Here is a 6,000-nt window from a genome sequence, read left to right as displayed (position 1 = left end):
ATCAAGCCTCCAACAAATCTTTCACTTATGATTTTAAGTTTTTTTTTTTTAAGCAAACGTGTTTTTTTAAAGAAGATTCAATTATTATAATATTCTATAAAATAATATGGTTTTTGAAGTAGCAAAGTTTTTCACAAGAAAGGGGGGTTTGAATTGTGAACCTTTAAAAATTGTCCTTTTAAAAATTAGATATCAAAACATAAGTTAGAATGATCTCAGAATAAATAGTATAAGTTAGGAGAATGATTTTAGAACGATCTCTGAGCTGCAAACAAAACAATAAGTGATTTGTGTGTGTTTGTGTTTGCATAAAATATGAGTTTAAGGGAGAGAAGAGACACAATAATTTTATCCTGGTTCACCCCTTAATAGTATGGGCTACTCCAGTCCTCACGCTCCTGTGAGATTGTCCACTAAGAGATTCTACCGATCTCAAGATACACTTCTTCTTTGATCTAATCCAAGATCACAATCTTCCAAGCTTCACTTGCTTGATCTACCTAAGTCTTCCTAGACTTTATGAGGTGTCACTCAATCAATAGTTACGTATTGAATTGAGCCAATCTTTACAATTTTGATAATGGTTTGGATCTAAAGCTTTCTCACTCAAACTAAGTTGAAAAGCTAGTTACAATAAAATCTCTCTTTGTTCACTCAAAATGGATACTGATCCTAGTATGATAATTACAAAATATGGAGTGAAAGAGATCTTTAAAGAAGAGCTTAAAACTTGTGTCACAAAGACAAGTAGATTGATTGTTGTAAATTGAACTTTTGCTCTTCAATGTTGCCAAAGCCTTCCTTTTATAGTTGAACCTTGAGTCTTCAGTTCCTTGGTCCCAAAGGAAGTTCTCCAACGGCTAGTTGATTCAAAATAGACAGCTCATGCTGAATTGTTGAGTGGATAAGCTCAAACTGATCTTTCTCAGAACGTTCTCTCTGCTGTTCTTCATATTTTCACTTAAAAGGGCCAAAATGACAGCTTGCAATGGGCTGTAGATAGTTGTTCATTGCTTCCTCACCAAGTATATCCGTTATAGACTAATTAGGCACGTTTTGGCCAGCTGTAGATGAGCTTGCAACATCAAAAGCAAAGGACAGTCATTCTCAGCATCATTCTGAGATCGTTCTCCAATCTGGGCGAATTTTGCACTTGATCTTCAAATGGAGAATGATGCAGAACTGTGGCCAGCTGTAGTGTGAAGGGAATGCAGCTGTGATGTCCTTGCATAACTATTCACTTGTCCTTTCCATGTACTTCCTTTTCTTGATTAAAAATTAATCTCTTGGAGAATGTTCATTAAATAATGACATTGAAGGTACATGACAACTATGAGTTGAATGTGTGTTGTCTCATCCTTATTGGTCTATGTAATTCTTGTCCAAACACTCTTGATACACCTGATTAGATGATGCCTTGAGAAATTATCATGTTGCACATGCTTGATCATTAACTTTGTCCAAAGAGGAAAGTCACTTTTCTTCCAATTATTTCTTGCCTTAATTGTTCATGAACTGTTGTGATCTTGTGAGTTAAAACCAAGATAAAGTGCTTCTTTGTCTTGTATATGGTTGACTTAATGAAATAAGTGCTTTTGCATTTATTCTTGTTCATGAGGAGAATGTTGCAATTAAACCAGAGATCATTCTCAGACTGATCCTGAAGCTTCTCTTTTTGCCAAAACATAATGAATATCATTGAGATTAGAAGCTTAATTGTTCCTGACTAATTAAAACACTCAAGAGCACTTGTTAGATAACAATGAGATCAGAATTACATTTAAAATATAATTAAGATGTTTGTTATCTTTAAAACATCAAATTGGGATTTTGCATTTTGCCTCAACAATTTTATCTTATAAAAATAATAATATGGTTTTACGGAATACTATTTTAACAACATATCACATTTTTCATTATGGTCAAAACTCAAAACAAACACATGTAAGATTTTAACAATCTATAATTATAATTATTTTGATATTATTAATTTAAAAAGTTTAATGTAGTATTTATTTATTTACCGTTTAACCATTAATACATATAATTATCAAATTACATTCATTTATTTTAATACTTATAATTTTTAACATGTGTATATATTTTAAAGTAATATTGTTAATTTTTAAAGATTCATAATATTTTATAGGGTTAGATAAATTTTTTGTGTATTAAAAATTACTAAATTTATTTTTTCATCTTCATAAACTAAATGTCATGTTTTCGTCCCTGTAAAATCCTTATGCATGCAATTTTACTCATTTGTTAATTACTCATTTGGTAGGGAGGACCACAGTTCGATTCCCGCAATTGCGATCGGGAGGAAACTGGAACCACTTGATACCAGAATTGACCCTGAACAAAATTAGGGCTTAGGCGGTCCATTGGTCGGATACTTGTGATGAAGAAAAAAAATTAGGTCAAAATATTTGTTACTTTTATCTTGATATTGTAAAGGAATTTTTTATATTATTCTACACATGCCTGAAAAGAGTTTTTCAAAAAGTTTAAATTTGAGGAAAAATCATTTTAAATCAACAAGGACTAAAATTTTGCAAGTAATAATATTTTTATGAAATCGAAAAATGGAATTTGAATTACTTATACATAGGGCCGGTTTGAATTTGACTTATTTTATAGCTTATGAAAATAACTTATGCAAATACATAAATTTGTGTTAATTCATACCTTTTCACCGATAAAAATTGTATTTTTATAAGTTGTTTTCTCATAAACTACCTTAAAAAGCTTATAATAATATATAAAAGTTTATTTATTTGCATAAGTTGTTTTGCATAAATTCAAAAATAAGTCCATCCAAACGGACCCATATATAGTCGGTAAAAGTAGTTGGATATTTTCAATTGAACTAGGTTTCTTAACCACAGTTAGTCTAACCAGATGATATTGAAATGTTTGATTGTAAAAATTTAAATTCATAAGTATTGTTAATCCAATTAGGTGAAATGAATGTTAAGTCTCAACTAATTTATCCAACCTTGACTAAGGGAATCAACTTGACCTAATTGAAATGATAAACACCGAATTTCCACAGTCTAACGATTAAATATCATATTGTTAGACTAACAATTACTCAAGAAACCTAGTAATTATGAAAGAATTGTTAAGTCAAAACCAACTATATTGAAAGGGACTATAAGAAGATCGAACATTTCAATTTAGTTGTTCAACTTGACCAAATTGAAATGAGAAACACTTAAAAATTTAAAATTTGACAATCAAACAGTTAAATATCAGCTAGTTGGATTAACTTTGACTTAAGAAACTAGTTCATATGCTTCAAGAAAAAAAAACTAGTTCATATAAAATTAATATTAAATCTCAACTAATAATGTCGAATGTGACTAAGAAATAAAAATTTATAGTTCAAACCCTACAACTTGAAACATATATAGTTCATATGAAAACCTAACTAATTGTATTTACTTTCATTAACGAATTCAATTTTTCTCTATCACGTCCTTCAATATCATCTAGTTAAACTAACAATAACTTATGAATTTAAATTTCGACAATCAAGCATGTCAAGAACAATATAAAAAGTTCATTTACAAAATTGTAGTATTTTTTAAAATGAGATGAATTAAATATTAATTTTTTAAATCAAAATATCTTAAAAAGTATAATTCGGAGAAGGGAATAATAAATTTAAGAACAACGTTCGTTTCACTCCGAAACGAGCCATAAGATAAAAATAACGAATATTTTGACATAAAAATCAAATTTGAGATTCTTATATTTGGACAAACTTTTTATAATGTTCTATACATATTTGTAAAATCATCATAAATACACATCGACTTAACAACATTACTAAAATTGCACGCATATAAATTTTGTAGGGATGAAAAAATGACATTTTTTATGAAGACAAAAAATTAAATTTAGTATTTTTGCTGAGACAAAAAAACTTATTTAACCTTATAAAATATTACGAATCACTAAAAATGAACAATATTACAATAAAATATACACATATTAAAAATTATAAGTTTTTATCTTAAAAAAGTAAATGTATTTTAATAATTATATATATATATATATATATATATATATATATATATATATATATATATATATATATATATATATATATATCAATGGTTAATCTGTAATTAAATATTTAAAATTTATAAACTAATAATGTTAAAAAAATGAAAGGTAATAATATTAAAATATTGAAACCATAGTTGCATCCAATAATGATAAAAAAGTTGTTAAAATCATACTTTTTTTTTTAAGAATATATCATATGTGTTATTATATTATTTTATAGGATATCTATACATAATATTAAAATATTTGAATCTTGTTAGAGCATCCACAATGGAGCACTCCATTTTTGAGTACTTAAATGATCCTATATAGACACATAATCAATTTATTATTTTTTTAATAATAGTACCTAATAGGTACTCAACCCCTCCAATGAAGCATTTCATAAAAAGTTCTAAAATAGGTCCCATCAATAACTCCACATCATTAAAATTTGAAATTTAATTTAAAATAATATAGGATCGGATGGAGTAACATTTTCCTTTAGGATATGTTTGTTTCGAAGTAGATGGAGTGAAGGGGAGATGAGGAAATATTTGTAATAAAGGGTAATTTTGGTAGAAACTCTCAAATATCTCAAATGTTATATATTTTTTAAAAAACTCTCTCAAATATTATATATACGGTACCTTTTTTTTTTTGGAAAACTCTCAAATATATTTTTTTGTACAATATTTGAGATATTTGAGAGTTTCTACCAAAATTACCCTTTACTAAAAATATTCCTTCAATTTTTTTTTATTTTTTAATCAAACAAACTTAACGCCTTTCATTAACGAGTAAATGTTCAATACATAAGAGAATAATCTCAAATCTACGGAAACTAGCCCAAGAATTGGCCGCCCGAGCAAGAGAATGGGCAACCATATTCACTTGTCTCCTAACAAACTTCACTTCAAAGTTTATACACGATAACATAATTTGGATAATATCAGCAACAATTAAACTAAATTCCGAATTATCACTATTCCTCGTTCGAATAGCTTCAGTTAAAACCTGCGAGTCGCTTTCAAATTGAACCCTATCCAGACCTCTATTAGGTAAATGAATATTTTTCCGATATATTAGATCATTAAATTATTAGGTAAATGAATATTTTTCCAAAATAAATCATTTTTTATCATTTAAAATATTATAATAACTAAATACTATTTCTCAAAATTATAAAAAAAAAAAAAAATTATCACTCATAATAGTCAATATTGATTTTTTTCATGAAAAAATGTAAAAACGTTTGTGTATTGCTTATAAAACATTGAAATTGTGTCTTTTCTTATGAAATTATTATATCTGAAATACAATAATCGGCAACTAATTTTTTGATTTAATAAATAATTATTAATTAATTGATCTAATGTACCGGTAGATTGAATTTTTTCATATGTACCATAGAAGCCCCCTAATAAGTTTGAGGGCTTTACTTACTTAATCCCTCAACAAGTTTTATTAGAAAATTGAGATTTTCATGTAGTGTGTGATTCTTAAAAAAGTAATTCTACCAACCATGATTAAGGGTGCGTTTGATATGCTAAAACTTAAAAGGGACTTGACAGGACAACTTCAGGTGTATTGTACGTGTTTGATTTTAATTTTTTTCTCAAACAATTCAATACCACCTAATTGGAACGAGACCCATGACATTTAAATTTTTAGCAATATAATATTTCGATGTCAACTAATTGGATTACCTGTGAATCAAAAACCTAGTTATCAGAAAAAGATTATTAAGTTGCTACCAATTCTACCGCGATAGGAACCAAAGAAATAAATTGACCAAATTGAAATGTAAAACACTTAAGAATTTAAATGTCGACAATGTAACAGTTCAACATCAACTAGTTAGATTAACTATGACTCAAGAAACGTAATTCATATGAAATGAGTGTTAAGTCTCAACTAATTTTCTCAATTGTGACATAGGGA

This window comes from Trifolium pratense, linkage group LG2 (assembly GCF_020283565.1).
Source record: "Trifolium pratense cultivar HEN17-A07 linkage group LG2, ARS_RC_1.1, whole genome shotgun sequence".
Lineage (NCBI taxonomy): Eukaryota > Viridiplantae > Streptophyta > Magnoliopsida > Fabales > Fabaceae > Trifolium > Trifolium pratense.
Note: the sequence above shows the minus strand (reverse complement) of the source record.